The sequence below is a fragment of the Mauremys reevesii genome, linkage group 5, assembly GCF_016161935.1.
Source record: "Mauremys reevesii isolate NIE-2019 linkage group 5, ASM1616193v1, whole genome shotgun sequence".
Classification (NCBI taxonomy): Eukaryota; Metazoa; Chordata; order Testudines; family Geoemydidae; genus Mauremys; species Mauremys reevesii.
Genome location: NC_052627.1, coordinates 6,992,863 through 7,014,748, shown reverse-complemented (window position 1 = coordinate 7,014,748; position 21,886 = coordinate 6,992,863).

Genomic DNA, 21,886 nt, shown 5'->3' with positions numbered 1-21,886 from the left:
GTCATGTGTCACTGTAAGACCTCATTCTATATTACCCATGGGCTGGCCCACAGGTACACAAGAAGGCTTGCAGGTAAACTAACCTAGTCAATGGGAGCCATCAAGACACTAACCCACCATTAATGGTCCACACTTTGCATAATTACAATAGGGCCTCAGAGTTAGACTTCATATTCCTAGTTTCAGATACAAGAATGATACATTCATACAAATAGGAGGAATATATTCAGTAGTTTATAACCTTTGTAATGACACCTTACAAGAGACCTTTTGCATAAAGCATATTCCAGTTACATCATATTCACACTCATAAGCATATTTCCATAAAACATATGGAGTGCAACGTCCCAAATGCAAACACCAGAAATGGTTTCTTGTATCTAAGAGCTTGTCTACATAGAGCAGCAATGCAAATTAAAGGTGTGACTTCTAAAACATGCTAATGTGTTGCACATTAACTGGTCCACGTAGACCCTTCTGGGGCACACAAAAGGTTCCCTCAGATGCTTTAACATAGTATTATTCCAAACAGTACTACGTTAAAGTCACTAAGGAATGTTACAAAGATTGCTTCACAGCAGTATATACTGTAGTGAGTAATGTGTGTGTATAATATACATTACAGTATATTCAAAGAGCCCTGAAAAAAAACAATTTTTAGACATCTACATAAAATTCAAATTGCTAAAAAAATAAACCCTGTACAATTAAATTAATAACTTCCTCTCCCCTGCTAAAAAAAAAAAAATCCCAGCAGCCCTAAGTATTGTTCTGAGGCGTTAACTCATATTTTAATTCGTAAACTTACTAATGCATTTAGTTTCACTCGGTGGAGGAAAATTATGCAAGATATCAGGATATCTGTTCTCAGAAGGAACTGTTGTGTGATGAACACTTTTGATCTGACCACTTCATTAAAGTACCCAACTGGTGGCTGAGTGCTCTTGAAAATCAGGCCCCGTGTCTTCTGTACTTCAGTGATTTCTCAGTAATGCTCCAGCTGTGTTATAATATCGCAGCCCATCTGTGAGTCATAGACAACCACAAAGTGTCTTCTGCTGTCTTATCTGCTACAGCACACGTTGTCTTCTGCTGCTCCATTATGCTGTATGTGGCTTCCTTCTCTCCTCGCGTTATGCGTTGCCACATTCAGAAATATTTAATTATCTTCTTACACTGACCTACTTCAGCAGCTGTGCACAGTCATAGCTGGGTTATCCCCTGGAAAATCAGCTGTAAGGAAATGGTTTTTTGGCAGGGAAAACTGCATAGCAGAACCTAATTCGCTTTTGCACTGAGCTATGAAAATTGCATTCCACCAGTTAACATCATAGCACGCTTCATGGGGTGATCTGATATCATTGTGGGGTTTATTGTTAAAAATATCAGCTCACTTGACAAGGACAGCGTGCACAGTCTTTCTGAGTACAGAGAATCAAGGACATGTCCTTTTGATTCCTCAAACAAATTGACAAGATTGTGGCTTTCCAGATGAGGTTTCTTTCCAGGTACTTGTGTGCTTGCTTTTTTTGATGTACGTAGAGGAGAATAATCAAACAGTCTTGAAATGCATTAATTGTGATCAAGTCCCCCAAGCACTAATGAGATGTGGTCTCTTTTGGTAGTATCCCAGCTGATTTATTTTCTGTCACACACGTCTATGCCATTATGGAAGTATGCTCTTCCACAGTGGTATATATAGTTGTTGGGGAGAGAGACTGACATTTTATAAAACACTTTTGTCTTCGTATGTGCTAAAAATACTCTAACGATAGCATTAGTTATACCCCAGTTTAATGTCCTGGCACTCAGGTAGCTTAGAATTAATTTTTTTTTCTTTCTTTCTTCTCGAGCGGAATACAGGGATGCTCTGGCAGCTGCTGGATTAACTCCCACCACAACTTTTTCTCCTTATGGAACTAAAAGCCAGTCTCCATTCAGACTGTCACTACAGTCCTGCCACTTTGCAATTCCTCACCTTCCGCTCTGGGTGGGCAAAAGCATGAGCAGCCCATCTCGTGTGCCTGGTGCTGCAGTGCAATAGTCAGTCACTTGCACCACTCGAGCCACTTGTCACTGAGGATGACAAGGAAGCCCCGGTCAGATTTGCTACCAAAGCATCTCCCTTCATTCCCACACAGAAAAGAATTAACCCAACTCATTCTTCTGTACTTAAAATTGACTTCTTTGTTGCACCTTTGGGGAGTGACACTTGCTGGTCTTAATCTTCAAGCCCCAGAATTATCTTGCCATACTTAGATAGGCAAGGATAGCCTTTTTGTTCTGTTTTTACAACACTTAGCACAATGTACTCTATCTAGGACTAGGGATGCTAGGCACTGCCAGTAATCTCAACAGAAGCTCTTTACCTGGGTACTTAGCCTCTATTACCATAGAATTGGCACACCTCACTATCTTTTAATGGATTTAGTCTCACAAAACCCCTGTGAGACAGGAAAGAGCTACCATCCCCCTGTTACATATGGGAAACTGAGGCACAGAGAGATGAAGTGGCTTGCCCAAGATCCCACTGGAAGTCTGTGGGAGAACAGGGATTCCAACCCAGCTCCTAGCCTAGTCTCCTAACCACTAGCCCATCCTCCCTCTCCTTGGCTGCAGATACCACTACTGGCTATTGAGCAGGACTGTCAATAAGAGCCAATAACCTAACACCCACACAGAGTTAGATGAAACACCGTAACTATTCTTGGAGTGGAATTTTTAAAAAAAATAGTTTAAAAAAATCCCAAGAACATTTTTCAGTGAAAAACTGAACCTCCCCAAAAGTGTGTGTGTGTGCGTGTGTGTATATACACAGTACAATCCTGCTCCTTCCTCCCCACAAATAAACCAGCTTTAAACCCCAGGTTAATGGAAATGTCCCCTGAATTCTGTATTACTGACAATAATATACATTTCTGTAATCTCACAACTTGGCCTGGCTCTTTACAGAGAGTGAAATAAATACAAAGTGCCTGACTCAGAGATTTTTATAATATGAAGGGCTGTGATGGCAGCCTGGTTTAGGGGGCTGAGCTTAGGGAAAGAAGCTAGGAGGTCCCAAGTTTTCAGCAACGCTCTCTGGCCTGTGTCACATAGGACGTCAGACTTGATGATCACAATTTTCTCTTCTGCCCTTGGCATCTGAACCTCTGACTCATTCTTTTATCGAAGTTCCTGGCAAAACTCCCAGGGGTTTCCATGGGAACACAGCTGGCTCTTACATTAAATGGGGCTCACTGAGGCCAACCCCGTGTCCTTAAAGATCCACATTGATCCATCAATGAAGCTCGTGCAGAAGCAAAGCTTGGCTTACATAGATCGGCTTGCAGGACTGGGGCCTTAGCAGTTAACTCTTACACTTTCTCACTAGGGAGACAGATGGTTTCCTCTTTGCCCGTAATCTCCGGTCACTGTATTTAAATGATATTCCTTATTGTGGTGGAGTGGAACACTATCGTGAGCCAATTAATCACATCTGTTACACTTGTGCTATAACTTATTAGTTCCTTCTCAGCCAGAGGGAGTAGGACTAAGAGGGGTCAGGTGATAACCTAATGGAAACCTGGGTCTGATAAAAGGCTCAGAGAGAGCTTGGTCTGTGGGGAGGAACCAGTGTTTTGTTAAGGGGTCTAGTTTGAGTCAGAGGCTGCAGGAGAGCAAACAGCTCAGAAGACTCCATCTGAGGGGTCAGTGCCCTATATAGAAGCTGGGAAGAAGACTCTGGAGTAGCTCAGAAATGGGAAGGAGGCCAGATCCAAGAGGAGGAGCTGACTTCTGGACTCACTTTGGATGTTAGTTTGAACTCTTGTAACCTGAAAGGGAATGGGACCAGACTCTTCTTGGTCAGAAGGCTGAATTGAGCACAAAAGCTGATGGCTTTCAGGGCTGCTAAGGTGAGAACCCTTGCAAAGAGAAGCTCAGAGGATAGGGGATGCTAAAGTAATGATTGCAACTGCTTACATGTGTGTTTTGAGTGCTGGAGGAATTTCTTTATCAGTTAAACTCTAAAAGATATTCAAGGTTAATGTATCTTTTTTAATTAAAAGACAAGGTGGGTGAGGTAATCTTTTATTGGGCCAACTTCTGTTGGGGAGAGAGAGACAAAAGCTTTTGAGTTTACACACAGCTCTTCAAGACCTGAAGGAGAGCTCTGTGTAAGTTTGAAAACTTGTCTCTCTCTCCAACAGAAATCAGTCCACTAAAAATTACTTCACCCATCTTGTCTCCTTAATATCCTGGGACCAACACAGCTACAACAACACTGCATACTTTCTAATCAACACAGTCAAGTCTTCACTGAGTGGTGGAATTTCCTTCCCATTACTTCTAAGTATGCAGGTAATGTCACTAAAATGAGCACTTTCCCCAGTTACCTCACAGTACTTATGCCCCCAAATCAATAAATGTGTACTCTGTTAAAGCTGCTGGGACTTATTCTGCACAGCACTGGAGGAGACTAAGGATGTATTTAAGCATATGCTTAAAGTTAAGTATGTGCTTAACTGCTTGACTGCTTTGGGGACCTTAATCCCTTATTTATTTTATTTTTTTGCTGCTCAAAACTTTCCCAAGGTCCATTTATTTTTTAGATGGAAGTTTCCACACTTTGCCTCTCCCCAGAGCTTAAGGTGAATGCTCTTTAAAGTACTAGCCACACTTTTTTGGAATAGGCGTAAAGTGAAAATTTACAAGGGACAAGTACCCAGACCTGATGCTGTACTCACATTGTCTTCAAGAGCAGGATTGGGTCCATTATTATGACTATTCAGTGTTTAAGATTCCCACTTGTGTTCCCTTCTGATTATAAACACATGAGAAACATAGTCCCCACTCTGAGGTATTTACAACCTCCTTCAGAAAGATAAATGAAACACTAGTTGACACTACAGGCAGGTGATCCTGACTGTCTGACATTCTAGGTCATCCTTGGAAACTTGAACAGATGGGTTTGAATGGTATTTTGGAAGGCGGAAAGTAGATCTTGTAAGAAAAAATGAGGAAATTTCACCCCATTTTTCTCCGTTTTTCAAAATTCAAAAATGTGAAATTATTTGGGGGGAAAAAAACAGACTTTTGAAACTTTGAGTTCAATCAGCTCCATAGCTGGCTGAAAAGCAATGGAAGGGCAGAATCCACAACAATATCACCCAAACTTTCCTGACTCTCTCATTTTGAATTTGAAAAAAAAAATCAACCAAGAAAGCATAAGGCTGAGTGGGAGATGGCTAGGAAAAGGGAAAATGCTGAAATATTTTAAAAGGTGCTGTTTCAGTATTTGCTGCAGGAAGAGAGTGTGGCCATCACTTGAACTCTGTGAATAATGGATTATTTGATTTGCTGGCAATTCTGAGGAATAAATGTTTAAGGACAATGGGGAAGAATTTTCTTCAAATTGAAAAATCAAAAGCCCCATATTTCAAGTTGAATGAAACATTTTGTTTGACATGTTTCATTTAGATTTTGATCAATTTTAACACTGTTTTTTAAAAAAATTAAAGGATATTTCTAACCAAAAAGCCATTTTGAACAAAAAAAACAAAACCCAAAACAGTTTTTGAAATCAAACATTTTGACTTTTTTGGATTTTGTTAGTTTTTCCATATATAAGCTATTTGATAAAACTGACACAGAACATTCCAGTGCCACAAAATCTGTTTTGTTTTTTTGTTTTGTTTTGTCAAACATCTTCTCTGGAAAAGGTCACCCTATTCTAACCATAATGCAGTCATCTTTTGCCAGCTAGAATAGATCTGAAATCAGTTTCTCATGCAATTTGTATACTGATAATTCTACAAGTGCCTGCGCATTCCTGATCCCCTAGCTTTCAAATACCATGTGAGTGTAATTTTAGTATAGTACAATGTATATTAGGCAACGTGATAACCATCAACTCACACACTTTTATGGTAGGAAATAATGACGGAAGCCTCCAGAGATATTCTGTGTAATACACTTCCATTTAAATGATGATTCAACTGTTATAATTCCTAAAGGTATGTGTTTTGTCCAACAGTAAAGAAAATGACACGTGAATCTGCCTAGAGTAATGGAGGCTTTTTATTTTTTATTTTCCACAGGGACAACTGAAGCCACTAACTTTATCAAGTCAAGTAAAAGTACATTTGGGGAGGTTGTAAAACATGCCTTTGTTGAACGATGATTCGGAATGACAGAATGGCCGCTCTGTCTCAGCTGAAGTGAGACAATTAAGGGCCAATCCATTTCTTGTAATAGGCACATTTGTCTGAGAAATGACAAATTATAGTTCAGTATAGCTTCACTGCAAAGGTTCATTGCTCACAGTTCAAGCTTGGTCTAACCTTTGGGAGTCAGTGATGGAATGGGCCTTCAGGATTTTCCAGAAGCTGAGTTAAATGAATAGTCTTGCAGCTGGCAGGTTATCAAAACTTGTTCTAACTTTAAAGGAACACTTCATATTCTTCTCATTCCACTTGTGGAGTGAATGCCAATCTGATCCAGACTTGGGAATATCTATTTTTATTTGGCACCAGTAAGGGATATTGCACCAATAAATTCCACTTCTTCCTTTGAAAGTCTTTTTATTTCTTTATTTAATGACTCTATTTAAGAGCACAAAATTAGCAGTTATATAATTTTATCAGTTGAAAAGACATTTTTATATAAATCTGACCTCATACTATTTGTATGTGAAGACTTACATCCACAATTCATTTAAAAGAATCTGACCAATTGGTATCATGGGTACACGCTAAAACATCAAATGTATTACTAGTTTGCATTACCGTAGAGCCTAACTCAGTGGCTCTCAACCAGAGGTACACAGAGGTCGTCCAGGGGGTCCATCAACTCATCTAGATATTTGCCTAGTTTTACAACAGGCTACATAAAAAGCACCACTAGCAAAGTCGGTAAACACTAAAATGTTATACAGTGACTTGTTTGTACTGCCCTATATACTATGCACTGAAATGTAAGTACTGTACAATATTTATATTCCAGTTGATTTATTTTCTAAGTATATGGTAAAAATGAGAAAGTCGGCAATGTGTCAGTACTAGTGTGCTGTGACACTTTTGTATTTTTATGTCTGATTTTGTAAGCAAGTTCTTTTGAAGTGAGGGGAAACTTGGGGGGTAGGCAGGACAAATCAGACTCTTGAAAGGGGTACAGTAGTCTGGAAAGGTTGAGAGCCACTGGCCTAACTGATGTCAAGGCCTCATTGTGCTTGGCACTCAATAGACTTAATGGAAGACAGTCTCTGTCCCAAAGGGCTTACAACCCAACGAGAAAAGACAAATTCTGCATTAACATCCCTGTTTTAGGGATGGGAAACAGGCACTAAGTGACGTCCATGACATCATGGATGAAGTCTGTGGTAGAATGAGAGGTTGAAGCCAAACTCCTGAGTACTGTCACAAGATCTGAACCGCAATGCCAGCCTTGCTTAGAAGCTTGGTCACCTGGCTGGAGTTCTTCTGATTGCCATGGTTAGAAGTGTCAAAGTTAGAATCAGGACTCACAATTTGTCAGACCACTCTGTTTTATTAGCACAGCGCTCTGCCAATAACACCCAGATAATGTGAGTGGCCATGCAAGACCCAAACGGTCTTATTTATACAGATAAAAGAGCGGGAATTAAACAAAGGGACAAAGAGAGCAAAACAGTAAAATTCACCTGGGGCACAGCATTCATCTCCTACTTCCTTACTAACTCTTATTGATCTAAGGCTAATGCTTCACCAATTGCCCTTAAATGGTGCAATTGTTCTATGTTAATGTCTGTATTCCTGACACCTGGATTGCAGCATTCCAGCAATTTTGCTTAAAGGTACAGACAGCATTTCTTTAATCCTTTCTATTTTTACAATATAATTCATTCTACTTTCACAGAAGCAATAAGAGTTGTTTCATCTCCCTATTTGCCTTTTTGGTATTGGTGTGTGGTCCAAGAGCTGCTTTTATCTCACAGGACCTGTATTACTCCATTTCTATACTGGTGCGTATCCACTGATTTCATTGACACCCTCAGCCAGTTCTAGTTCTATTTTGAAACCTAACTGGAGGGATAATAAATGGAAAATATTATCTGAAGAGCAGGCATGATTCACTGCATTGTGTTACGCCAGCTTGGCTGTATTCAATGTCAAATTTGAAAGTGCTTATGTCTGAGGAAGGGATAGATGTTACTTTGCTGTTCTGAATGTGCTGATCATACCTTAGAAGGAAGCTCAGAAACAGGCATATGGGGCTTTAAACAGCTTTAGCCAGAGCGTCCCATGTTTTCAATATCTGTTCAACTAATGTCTGCAATTTAGGGCTCATCTATGTGATGGACGGTACAGCGGGACAGCTACTGTGCTTCAACTGCGCTGCTGTAGTGCCATAGTGTAGACACTTCCAACAGAAACAGAAGGTTTTTCCATTGTTGTAGCTAATCTCCCCATTGAGAGGTGATAGCCAGGTCAACAGAAGAATTCTTCGTTAGCCTAGTGGGGTCTATATTGGTGCTTAAGTCAGCTATACTAGGGCTCTCAGGGTTTGCATTTGTCACACCACTGAGCAATGAAGTTAGGTTGACCTAAGGGCATGTCTCCACTTGCCATTTAAAGCAGAAAAAGCCCCTTTTTTGTGCAAAAACCGTGGGAGCGTCTACACCTGCCAATGACTTTTTGTGGTGAAACTCAGAAGTTTCACTGCAAAAGGAAAATCACCTTCATGAAAGGCGTATAGCTCTTACTGGTGATGTGCAAGTGAAGACACGTTCTTCCTGTTTACACAGCTTTTAGCCTCCGGAGGATATCCCACAGTGCCTTGGTGACCACTCTGGCCAGCAGCTCTGTTGCTTTGACACCAGGTAAACAGACGTCCGCCCCTCCCCCTGTAAAGCCCCGGAACTTTGAAACTCCCCTTCCCGTTTTCTTGGCAAGTACTCACTTATCTGGCCAGGGGACAATTGCAGCTCCACTGAGCAAATGATCCCCTGCTTGGAGCAATCCTGAGCTACTGGAGCTTGTCAGTGTTTGGGGAGAGGAGGGACCCAGGGACCCAGGACACCCTGGGATCATCCCCTCCCCCACCCTTCCCACAAGACCCATCGTCAACCTGGAGAGCGCTGCACTGTGGGATAGCTGGCCTAGAGCGCTGCTTTCATTGGCGATGGAAATGCTGCTAATGTAAACGCTCTCTGATGCCTGAGGAATTAAGGGAGTGCACAAACCAGCACTTTACTTTCGCCGGTTCCCTATTTACAGCACAAAAACTCTGCAAGTGTAGACATACCCTAAGTTTTGGTTGTAGACCAGGTCTTAGGCCTGGTCTACACTACGCGTTTAAACCGATTTTTGCAGCGTTAAACCGATTTAACGCTGCACCCGTCCACACAACGAGGCCGTTTATATCGATATAAAGGGCTCTTTAAACTGGTTTCTGTACTCCTCCCTGACGAGAGGAGTAGCGCTGAAATCGTTATTACCATATCGGATTAGTGTGGCCGCAAATCGATAGTATTGGCCTCCGGGCGGTATCCCACAGTGCACCATTGTGACCACTCTGGAAAGCAATCTGAACTCGGATGCACTGGCCAGGTAGACAGGAAAAGCCCCGCGAACTTTTGAATTTCATTTCCTGTTTGCCCAGCGTGGAGCTCTGATCAGCACAGGTGGCGATGCAGTCCCAAATCCAAAAAGAGCTCCAGCATGGACCGTATGGGAGATACTGGATCTGATCGCTGTATGGGGAGGCAAATCTGTTCTATCACAGCTCCGTTACAGAAGACGAAATGACAAAGCACTTGAAAAAATCTCCAGAGGCCACAGCAGGGACTCAGCACAGTGCTGCGTGACAAGCGTAACGGAAAGCCAAAGAATCAAATGGACGCTCATGGAGGGAGGGAGGGAGGGGGTACTGAGGACTCCAGCTATCCCACAGTCCCCGCAGTCTCTGAAAAGCATTTGCATTCTTGGCTGGGCTCCAAGTGCCTGAAGGGTCAAAAACATTTTCCCGGGTGTTTCAGGGTGTATGTTGTCAATTTACACCCTTCACCCCCCCCCCCAAAAAAAGGGGAAAAAATTGTTTCTCGCCTTTTTTCAATGTCACCCTATGTCTACTGCATGCTGCTGGTAGACGGGGTGCTGGAGAGCTAAACAGCAGCATCCTCTCCCCTCTCCCCCGTGGCAGACGTACAGTACAGTAGGACTGGTATCCGTTCTCGTCATCAGCCCGTGAGTGCTCCTGGCTGGCCTCAGGTGAGGCTGGCTGGGGGTGCTTGGGTAAAAATAGGAATGATTCCCGGTCATTCCCAGTAGATGGTACAGAATGGCCATCATCGTACAGATAACCGTCCTCATCATAGCAATTGGGGGCTGAGTTTCATCAGCCCCCTCCCTTTCATGTGTAAAAAAAAGCTTCTGTACTGCCTGGACTATCATAGCAGCGGGATGCTGGGCTCCTCTCCCCCACACTGCTTAATGTCCTGCCTGTACTCTCATAGCAGCTGGAGGCTGCCTTCCCCTCATTTTAACTCACTAACAAGTCACTGTTTCTTATTCCTGCATTCTTTATTACTTCATGACACAAATGGGGGACACTGCCACGCTAGCCCAGGAAGGTTGGGGAAGGAGGGAAGCAATGGGTGGGGTTGTTGCAGGGGCACCCCCCGTGAATGGCATGCAGCTAATCATTTCTGCGGGGTCTGACACGGAGCAGCTGTTCTCTCTGGTTCTCTGATACACTGGTTCTCTAGTACACTAGCCCCATATTCTAGGCAGGACTGATTCTATTTTTAGATACCATAAAGGAGGGATTGACTCGGGGAGTCATTCCCATTTTTGTCTTTGCGCCCCCGGCCGACCTCAGCCAGGGGCACCCATGACAGCAGCAGAGAGTACAAAACGACAGATAACCGTCATCTCATTGCCAATTTACAATGGCAGCAGAAGGTACAGAACAATAGAGTCTCTGCTATCATGCAAAAGCAAATAAATGCTGCTGTGTAGCGCTGCTGTATCGCCTCTGTCAGCGGCATCTAGTACACATACGGTGACAGTGACAAAAGGCAAAACAGGCTTCATGGTTGCCATGCTATGGCGTCTGCCAGGGCAATCCAGTGAAAAAGGGCGCGAAATGATTGTCTGCCGTTGCTTTCCCGGAAGAAGGAATGACTGACGACATTTACCCAGAACCACCCGCTACAATGATTTTTGCCCCATCAGGCACTGGGATCTCAACCCAGAATTCCATGGGGGGGGGACTGCGGGAACTATGGGATAGCTACGGAATAGCTACCCACAGTGCAAGCTCCAGAAATCAACGCTAGCCTCGGACCATGGACGCACACCACCGAATTAATGTGCTTACTGTGGCCGCGTGCACTCGACTTTATACAATCTGTTTTACTAAACCGGTTTATGTAAAATCGGAATAATCCCGTAGTGTAGACGTACCCTTAGTGAATGCACTCTAAGGCAAATATTTTGCTGACCATCAACACTAGCAGTGATGGAGGGAAGTTGACTGATGCACAGTTGCAGGAGGTGCCTAGCATAGCGTAGTGGCTCTCTGGCCACACTTGTGAATTATGCGTTTGGTACCTGACTTATTCCTAATGTTGCACAGCAACCAAATGACAAGGTGATGATGGGTGCTGAAGATATTTTTTTTTGTAAATAATGAACCACCAGTTTTGGTGAACTGCAAAACAATGTGTTCGGGTTCTTTCGTGCTCTTTTATCTCTCTTCCTCCCCACCCCTCTTCCCCAACCAGAAATGATGCCCTTTCTCTGGCTGAAGATCTTTCACAGGCTCTTTGGAGGAGTTAGACATTGAGATCACAGGAGGAGAAAATCTGAGCTGCTGTTCTCCCAGCCCCTAGCTGAGTGTAGATGGGAGGGTTTAATGCTTCCCAGTCACTTGAAGCTTCATCCTCCTGGGATCTCCCACTCCATGTCTTCCAGAGAACTTGACAAACTCCTAGAGTATTAAAAAATGCTGAGGTGATTATCCCGGGGGCTGCTGTAGGAGACAGAGTAATTAGCTGTGTTTGTTGCAGCAGTTTCAACTTGATTCCTATGGGCTTCTCTTTAATCTGTCTTGTATCTAATTTCTGTTCTTACTCATTAAAGAGGCCAAGTGCATGGCTGAATGCACCAGGTAAGGCTTTGATCTAATCAAAGTAATCTTTTCCTTGATCCTTCTTTGCTCAGGATGTTTTCCCTTAGGCACAGAGCTGGGTTGAGAGACAGTATCTGGCATTGGGAGTAGAGAAAGCACTCTTCCAGTGGTTCATGAGAAGCAGTGTGAGTGGAAGCCTCGGCAGGCAGCAGAATTATATCCAGACAGGAATTCATCCACCACGTACAGTACATCACAGCCTGCCACAATAAATGAGCTTGGAACCTTACACCTCTGGAAATCAGCCTGGGGATCTATGCAGGAAGTGTTAGACTGGATCATGCCACACGTTGCAATAGGCCCGAGTCTGGTCTCTGATGTGCAATGCCATTATTGTCAGTGCAGTTATACCTGCTTGCAATAGGGCTGGATTTGGCCTAGAGTGACTTGGAACCTGAATCTTTGGACTATAATTTCCATGCTTGAGGCAATCCAAATAATACAGGAAAGGAAAAGTGTTAGAGCCATTTTCTGACAGAGGCTTCCTAGATGGGGCAGTGGGGTGTCTTTGGATACTACTGGGTTGGAGATGAACATGCTCTCTAATATCGCTACTGATCAGTGAAGAGTCATTTATCCTTATGCAAATTTAGCACGGAGGACTATAAAAATAAGAGAATATCAGTGTTAACTTCACAGTGATTAAAGGTGGCAAAGCCTTCTTTAAAGTCCCCTGTGTCTCGCTGGGCATGGGTTGTGTGAACAGCCTCTGAATGTGAGTGGGACTTCAGCTTCTATATATGTTTCTTTTGAATAGCTCATGGGTGGGGAAGCAAACCATGCTTTCCACTTTGTAATACTTCTCCAGTGCTCCCTAGTTCCACACACATACATGTTCCCACCACACATGCCACAATATACCTAGCATACACAATTCCCAACACAAATATGCAAAGCGTTACCTGGGATATGAGAGAGATCTAGATGTCTACATCTAATTAAATTAAATATTTTACAGGAGAATAGTCTATATCACGCAACTTGTTTCTGTAAAACATTCTGAATCCAAGGGAAACTGACAGATTTAAAAAATTTAAAATCTAATTACAAGTAGCTTCAAAGAAAAAACTTTTTAAAAAGTCTTTTCATCTTTGAGATGTTTGAGCACTGGGCCAGTTTTTAAACATACGAAGGGTTATTAGGGTATGTTTATGGAGTTTTCAATTAGCTAATAGCAATAGGATGGTCTAATGGGGAGGACATTGTGGTGGGACTCATGAAACCAGTCTTCTGTTCTCGGCTCTGCTAATGACCTGCTTGTGACCTTAGTGAGTCACTTCAGCTGTCTGTTTCCCTTCCCACTCCTTCTCTATTCAGATTCTAAGCTCCTGGAGTAGAGATGGTCCCTGAGGTGTTTGTAAGGGGCCTAGCATAATGGGATCTCAGGTGAGGCCTCTAAGCACTAAAAAAAAAGTATTTTATAGGTCACTTTAAAACTGTTTTAAAATGAAATCCTCAATCTGCAGAGAAGGATTTGGAAGAGCCATCTGAGGGAAGGGATCAGAAGGAGACCCCATCGACCAGAAGGCATGAGATGCACTGTCCTGAGAAAGCAGAGCAATTAGCTAGTTATCTTAGGTGCATGTACATGAACGCAAGAAGCCTGGGAAACAAGCAGGAAGAATTGGAAGTCCTGGCACAGTCGAGGAACTATGATATGAGTGGAATAACAGAGAATTGATGGGTTAGCTCTCACAACTGGAGCACTGTCATGGATGGATATAAACTGTTCAGGAAGGACAGGCGGGGAGGAAAAGTGGAGGAGTTGCACTGTATGTAAGAGAGCAGTATGACTGCTCAGAGCTCCGGTATGAAACTGGAGACAAGGCTGTTGAGAGTCTTTGGGTTAAGTTTAGATGTTAGAGCAACAAGGGCGATGTCATGATGGGGGTCTGCTATAGACCATTGGACCAGGAGGATGAGGTAGACAAGGCTTTCTCTGGACAATTAACTGAAGTTTCCAGATCACAGGCCCTGGTTCTAATGGGGGACTTCAATCACCCTGACATCTTCTGGGAGAGCAATACAGCAGTGCACAGACAATCTAGGAAGTTTCTGGGGAGTGTTGTGGACAACTTCCTGGTGGAACAACTGGAGGAACCAACCAGGGGCCGTTCTCCTCTTGACCTGCTGCTCACAAGCAGGGAAGAATTGGTAGGGGAAGTAGAACTGGGTGGCAACCCGGCCAGCAGTGACCATGGGATGGTCAAGTTCAGGATCCTGACAAAAGGAAGAAAGGAGAGCAGCAGAATATGGACCCTGGACTTCAGAAAAGAAGACTTTGACTGCCTCAGGGAACTGATGGGCAAGATCCCCTGGGAGGCTAATACGAGGGGGAAAGGAGTCCAGAAAAGCTGGCTGTATTTTAAAGAAGCCTTATTGAGGGTGCAGGGACAAACCATCCCAAAGTGCAGAAGGAATAGCAAATATGGCAAGTGACCACTTTGGCTTAACAATGAAAACTTCGGTGAGCTTAAACACAGAAAGGAAGCTTACAAGAAGTGGAAACCTGGACACATGACTAGGGAGGAGTATAAAAATATTGCTCAAGCATGCTGGGGTGTAATCAGGAAGGCCAAAACACAACTGGAGTTGCAGTTAGCAAGGGATGTGAAGGGATAACAAGAAGGGTTTCTACGGGTATGTTAGCAACAAGAAAAAGGTCAGGGAAAGTATGGGACCCTTAACGAATGGGGGAGGCAACCTAGTGACAGATGATGTGAAAAAATGCTTTTTTTGTCTCGGTCTTCACAGACAAGGTCAGTCCCACACAGTATGGGGAGGAGATGAGCAGCCCTCAGTGGTGAAAGGACAGGTTAAGAACTATTTAGAAAAGCTGGATGAGCACAATTGCATGGATCCAGATCTAATGCATCGAGGGTGCTGAGGCAATTGGCTGATGTGATTGCAGAGCCATTGGCCATTATCTTTGAAAACTCATGGCAATCATGGGAGGTCCCAGAGGACTGGAAAAAGGCAAATATAGTGCTCATCTTTTAAAAAGGGAAGGAGGAGGATCCGGAGAACTACAGACCAGTCAGCCTCACCTCAGTCCCTGGAAAAATCATGGGGCAGGTCCTCAAGGAAACCATTTTGAAGCACTTGGAGGAGAGGAAAGTGATCAGGAACAGTCAACATGGATTCACCAAGGGTAAGTCATGCCTGATGAACCTGATTGCCTTCTATGATGAGATAACTGGCTCTATGGATATGGGGAAAGCAGTGGATGTGATATACCTTGACTTTAGCAAAGCTTTTGATATGGTCTCCCACACTATTCTTGCCAGCAAGTTAAAGAAGTATGGATTGGATGAATGGATTATAAGGTGGATAGAAAGCTGGCTAGATTGTCAGTCTCAACGGGTAATGATCAATGGCTCAATGCCTAATTGGCAGCCAGTATCAAGCAGAGTGCCCCAGGGATTGATCCTGAGGCCGATTTTGTTCAACATCTTTATTTATGATCTGGATGATGGGATGAATTGCACCCTCAGCAAGTTCAGAGATGACACTAAACTGGAGGGAGAGGTAGATATGCTGGAGGGTAGGGATAGGGTCCAGAGTGACCTAGACAAATTGGAGGATTGGGCCAAAAGAAATCTGATGAGGTACAACAAGGACAAATGCAGAGTCCTGCACTTAGGGTGGAAGAATCCCATGCACTGCTACAGGCTGGGGATTGAGTGGCTAAGAGCCAGTTCTGCAGAAAAGGACCTGGAATTACAGTGGATGAGAAGCTGGATATAAGTCAGCAGTGTGCCCTTGTTGCCAAGACGTCCAGTGGCATATTGGGCTGTATTAGTAGGAGCATTGCCAGCAGATCGAGGGATGTGATTATTCCCCTCTGTTCGGCACTGGTGAGGCCACATCTAGAGTATTGCATCCAGTTTCTGTCTCCCCACTACAGAAAGGATGTGGACAAATTGGAGAGAGTCCAGCGAAAGGCAACAAAAATATTAGGGGGCTGGGGCACATGACTTATGAGGAGAGGCTGAGGGAACTGGGCTTGTTTAGTCTGCAGAAGAGAAGAATGAGGGGGGATTTGATAGCAGCCTTCAACTACCTGAAGGGGGGATCTTGACTGTTCTCAGCGGCGGCAGATGACAGAACAAGGAGCAATGGTCTCAAGTTGCAGTGGGGGAGGTCTAGGTTGGATATTAGGAAACACTATTTCACTAGGAGGGTGGTGAAGCACCGGAATGGGTTACCTAGGGAGGTGGTGGAATCTCCATCCTTAGAGGCTTTTAAGGCCTGCCTTGACAAAGCCATGGGTGGGATGTTTTAGTTGGTGTTGGTCCTGCTTTGAGCAGGGGGTTGGACTAGATGACCTCATGAGGTCTCGTCCAACTCTAATCTTCTATGATTCTATGATGATTCTACATGGTTTCACTCCATTTAAACTAATAAAACACCTTGAAATGTCTGCACCAGATCCTCAGCTGGTATGAAGCAACACAGACCCATTGAAGGCAGTAATAGAGCTGATCAGAACAGCACACACCGAGGTTGAAAATTTGCTTTTCTGTTTCTCACTGGAACAAAACCAAAACCTTTTGAATGTTTTTTGTTGAAAACATAATTGTGCTGAAAAGCACATTTTTGGATCAAACCATGAGTGTTGCCATTTGGGAGTGTGTCCATCCATCCTGGTGATGAGGGCGCTCACCTGGAATGGGGAAGACCTGCATTCAAGCCTTTGCTCTGAATCAGGTGGAATCATCCCACATCACTCAGTGTTCTGACCTGCTCTAGTCAGTGGAGGTGCTGACTTATCCAGCTGAGGAGATGGCCCCTAGTCTAGATTGTGCCTCTATTGAGAAAATGGAATATTGTGAAGTGTGCTGAGCTCTCACCATTGGGGTGGAGAGTTTTCTATCAGTGTTTTTGGATGGAAAAATTAGGCTTTTCATTTAAAAATTGTTTAACCAAGTGTCTGCTTTCCATGAAAAAGCTCCATTCTTCATTAGGAAACCAAACTGCTGAAAACAGAAATATCCAAATACAGAGAGGCTGGTGCAGTGACTCATTAGTTGTAGTTTAGTTTCTTTATATCCCCATTCCTTGTAGTCCAGCTGGATGCCTGGCCCATAATCTCCCATAATGCACCAAGGCCAGGGATTCCCCGGTGCACTGCCTCTCCTCGCAAAAAGAGGAGACCATGGGAAATACTCTCCAGTTAGTGTGCCTAGCATATAGAGGAGAATGGGGGTGTGAGGCACCCAGACTACAACTCCCATGAGACACTGATGGAGCACTTCTGAATCAAAATGTTTTGGTTATTGGATTAACTATTTTGATATTCAGATTTTTTTTTTCCAAAAACTAGAAGATGTAGATGAAAACCTTGTAAACTTCTGTCAACATTTTCAATGTCCCCGTTTTTGGACCAGCTTTACTCTTGCAACCATGCTAGATCCTTGGCCCATCTGTGTCCTCTTTGGCATTGCTCAGGAAGCACAAGGATAGAATGAAAAGTCACCTGAGGACTTCCCTGGAAAAGGGGAATCCCTAGATGCTTCAAGGCCAGTGTAACCAGTTCTCCTCCACCCAGTTCTGGCATTTATAACTCCTGGCAGAGGAGGCTTTCCAGAAGTGTGGCCAGAATGCCTTGTGCTGGGATAACACTGAGCCAGCAGAACGGCCAACACGGAGCTATTATCAGCTGGGATACCCTAGTATAACCCGAGACTTGTTCAGGGCTTACTGCAAGGGTTGTCTTTTTTTTCTTCAAGCATTTTTAAATGGTAGAGGGAGGGATACAATTGTAAACGTAGGGTTGGGGAATTGTGTTGGGTTTTCTTAAACTCCTGCATTTAATATACATATTTAAGTTATATCCCAGACATAGAGCATATGAACAGGTGCCCTTGCTAGCACTTCTGTAAACCAAAATAAATATGTAAATTACAGGGAACTGACATTAAAAGAACACTAAGGCTGAAAAGTTAGGAAATGCTAGATTTAAGTCTGCTTGTGAAATCTTAATTTCACCCATATGTGCATATGTATTGTGATAAAATCTGAAATTGCATGATCATATACTCCTTTTCCATGTGACCCAATCATACATAAGAGCTGGGGGAGGGTGGGGTGGAGGGGGGGAATCACCAATAGAGCTGGTCAGAAACCAAAATTTCCATTCCATGATAAATGCCCATCTTAAAAAAAAAAAAATCATTCCAAATCAGAATCAACTGAAATTTTGAAATTTCTCACAGAATGAAAAATTAATACAGAACAATTGAAATGTGGTGTTTAATGTTAGGTTTTGTTTCTATAAGGTAAAAATGTTTCAACTTTTTCAAAATAATACAATATTAAATGTTTTAATGTACTAAAATGAATATTAAGAGATTAAATTATTTTTAAAGTCAAAATAAAAGTTTACCATATCAAAATGAAACATGCTGACATTCTCAAAGTGAAATGTTTTGACATTACCAAAACAAAACGAGAAATTCGAAATTATTCCTTTTGACTTTCCTTTCAAACTTCCGGAAAATCAATATTCCAATGAAATGTTTCAATTTCAGTTAAATTGCATTTTCTGACAGAAAAAATGTTCCATCCTTTTTTTTCTTGCCACAACAAAATGAATTTTCCCTAGTCACATTCTCAGAAATGACTGAATCATTTTTGTCTGAAAGTTTAAAAAAAAAAAGAAAAAAAGAAAAAAACCAGCCTGAGGCAGACAGTGTGAACAGTTAAGTTTGACAAAGTTATATGCAACTGAAAACTGGGTCTTATGATGGGACGTGTCAGGCCACACTCCCAGTCTAACCTATTACGTCAGAGACCGCTCTGATCATCAAGAATGACCAGGATTGTTTTTTCCATGCACACTACTTTCTGCTTGAGATAACAAAATGTGTGCAGCACACTGAGTGAGAGGCATGCTGAGAGGCATCACAGTCCCTATTTTAATTGCCATGTTTGTTCGCTAAGCTCCCATGATCTGTGGCAGTGAATCACACTAGTTTGGGTCATGCTAAAGGATGCGGTGGCTTTCCTGGTCCATGTCATAGGCATAATTAATAACTAATGCTGATTCAGATTTTTGTGTATCTCAGCCCCTTGGACAAAAATGACAGGCTGTTTATCAGAGCTTGTTTTCCTGGCTGTTCTTTGGTGGTGGCCTCCATCACCATTGTTTTAGAATGGCAGAAGGGAGAGCAGGACTTGTTCTCGCTGATTTGTTTTTTGCTGTGCACGGGGTGCAAGATGGACAGTTTCCCTTGTTTGCATGCTCTGTTTCCTGGCATGCTTTCCTCACTCTTGCTAACATCACTGCGTACCAGACAACCCAAAGCTTCAAGGGGATCTCCATTCTACGGCTTGCAGTCGAAATGGTGTTCTTGAAGCTCTGACCACAACAGAAACTCCACCCTCTCCAGGTGCCACATAGAGAGGACTGTGCAGAATATGATCATGCATCCTGTGTGGGGCTCCACTCAGTGGAGTTTGAATATGCCCATGGGCTCTGCTGGGCTACTCAGACTTGTCTCCCCTTTGCTGGAACTTGGGTTGTTTGCATTTCCGAGAACTATTGTTTCAGGCTCTCTGCAGACACCAGCATGTGCTTTTGTTTCTCACTGAACATCCTGGTGTGAAGCTGTTGCTGGAATGTGCTGGTCCGACAGCTCTGGGAACTGAATTCATCTATAGAAGAGTGGTGGGGCAGTGGGAGCGTCTCATGCCACACTGCCAGTCTACCTCAATGCTCTACCTGTGTGGCCAGAGAATGGCTCATGCTCTCGGTCCATTCAATATTGGGCCTCCCTGCTAACAGTTTGAGCAAAAGTGGCCATTCAGTGCCAGTTAGGGCTAGTTTTGTCCTGTGAACTTTTGCCCACTAAAAATTAGATTGACACTTATCTCATGAAAGGCTAGTCTGAGCCATTAGGCTCACCTCGCAGGGTGGCACAAAGCTGTGCTGACCCAGGAAGAACTCAGTCACAGTTCTCCCCCTGCTCCCCACTTGCTCTGGGGGTGTGGATAAGTTACTTCTCTTCATTTTGGGAAGCAATTTATCCCCCGCTCTTTGTGCCCAGCAGGTGTATGGCAGGTGGAGACTTCTAGTCTCCACCCCTCTCCACAGATTCCTCTCCCATTGCTGACAGGGTTGGAGTATCTGGCAAACACATGTGTTGGTAGGGGGCAGGGTGGCTCAACAGCGAGGGGGCTCACTTCTGTTTTATGTCTCATGTTCCCAAAGCTCATGCTTCAGGATTCCAGACAGCCTCTGTCAGGGGTCAGGAAGGGGCTCCCCCTATCTATTTTAGGAGGTGTGTTTTATCTCATTCCTCTGAAGCATCAGGGATGGCCATGGCAGAAGATGGGGCATTGGCAGGGAGTGACAAGGCTCTGAGGTATCACCGAGCATTCTCTTGCTCAGGTGTTTGGCTGGCTGGTTCTTGCTCACATGCTCAAGGTCTAACTGATCGCCATGTGGTGGCAGGAAGGAATTTTCCCCCATGTCAGACTGGCATGGACCTTGGGGGATTTTCACCTTCCTCTGCAGCAAGTGGGTGTATCTCACTTAATCATTCCCCAGCTACTGCAGGGACCTTAGGCACTGGTGCACCTTGCTCCCTTCTATTCTCTGCCTGTGACACATCATAGTCTAGTCCCCTGTGGGTTGTGACACTTAAATTTCATCTTGATTGTTGGGTTTAGAGTGCAGTGTAAGTGGCCTGTGATGTGCAGGAGGTCAGACTAGATGAGCTGTGGTCCCTTCAGACATTAAGCTCTATGACTGCTCTCCTAGGACACTGAACTACAACCTGAGCAGCAATCACTTGACCAAGCAAGGGACTAATGGGGAATCTTATTCCCCACACCCACTACATGGATCCACTCAGCTCAATAAAGGTGAGGATTAACCTAACCCTACAGCCAGAGCACCAGCTTTTCAGCTGATGCAAACTGGGGTAGATCTCTTTTTGTAATGGTTCTTCCATCCTCAAGTTGAACCTGTGAAAATATCTCAACTAGGCATTTTTTGTTAGCTCATGGCTTTATCTTCATTGCAGACCAGATTATCTTTATATATAGTTAGCTGGCTCCCTGCTGAGACTCATGCTTAGCTGCAAAAAATATATTTATATTTCACAGACTTTGCAAACGTTTCCTTCTTTAGAAACTTCTCTAGCATCACAGGAGATGCAATTGGCTCTAATTGATTTTCTTTTTCAGTGCAAATGGAAGACTTGGGGGGAAATGGATGAGTAAAGCGATGGGTGATTAAGACCCTTTTTCTTTCCAGCTCATTGGATTAGCTTCACACATGATGGGAGATGAGCCATTGAATTAAACACTCAAAGGCCAGGTTGCTGGAGAGAAAACAGTGCTGTTGTTGACTGCATTGCCACCCAGCTCAGAATCCGCAGTTGTGTGACTAGAAATAACTAGGGCAGCCTGGGCATGCTCAGATGTTTAACGTGGTGTGTCGGGGTGGCTGGCCTCTTTAAATGAAGCTCCCCTGAGCCAGTAGAGTGCTCACAGCTTGGCCAATTAAGAGGTTGGAGCAGTATTGCACTTCGGCCTGCAATTCAGACTAGTGAGAGGTTGTCACTGCTTGTTTTATAACCCTGAGTTCCACAAAATGCTGCTTCTACTTGTGGTTCCTGGCCTGGGACAAACCCACAGTGAACATGCACTTTGTGTTCTGCCTGCTGCACAACTGTGATACAACCACTTTGAATCCAACAGTCTGGCAGCAGTTACCACAGGC